Source organism: Procambarus clarkii, unplaced genomic scaffold, assembly GCF_040958095.1.
Source record: "Procambarus clarkii isolate CNS0578487 unplaced genomic scaffold, FALCON_Pclarkii_2.0 HiC_scaffold_109, whole genome shotgun sequence".
NCBI lineage: Eukaryota > Metazoa > Arthropoda > Malacostraca > Decapoda > Cambaridae > Procambarus > Procambarus clarkii.
Window position 1 is genome coordinate 214,915 of NW_027189142.1, and position 762 is coordinate 215,676.

Genomic DNA, 762 nt, shown 5'->3' on the forward strand with positions numbered 1-762 from the left:
CTTGCCTTGCCTTGCCTGTCCTGTCCTGTCCTGTTCTGTTATTGCCTTGCCTTGCCTTGCCTTGCCTTGCCTTGCCTTGCCCTGCCCTGCCCTGCCTTGGCTGCAGCTGGCTGGCTGGCCGTAAATCAACTCTTAACAACACCATACCACACCACACCATCACTCATCACCCATCACCCACCACCGGCCCCAGTCTCCCAGCCTCTCTTATATACCCGAGCAGGCCCTTTAAATTATTTGAATTGTTGCACTTCGGCCAATGGCAGGCACGATCGCTGCTGCTCAAACATATTCTGGTTCACAAGTATTAATATATATATATATATATATATATATATTATATATATATTATATATAATATATATATATATATATATTATATATATATATTCATGAAACACATTAAAACCTTGATCATTTATTCATTCATTACGTCTAGTGAAGAATTGCTTTTGTTCATTTGTATGATTAAAAATTAATAGAATATGAATTCCTCGCTTAAAGTAAAATATAAAATATATATTGGATTTATATGATTGGTTAATATTCCAAGTGATGCTGAATATCCCCTATAATTTTGTTTTGTTTGTTTGTTTGTTATGTACACATTCCAAATGAAATCAATATAAATGTTATTATTTAATGTTTGAAAGTTGATTGTCTACTTGAATCTCTCTATTAAAGTGTGTGTGGCTCCGGATGGAGCCTGGTTTATGGTATTTGTCGTGGTGGGTGGCAGAAGTGCTTACTTCTTCTCTGTCT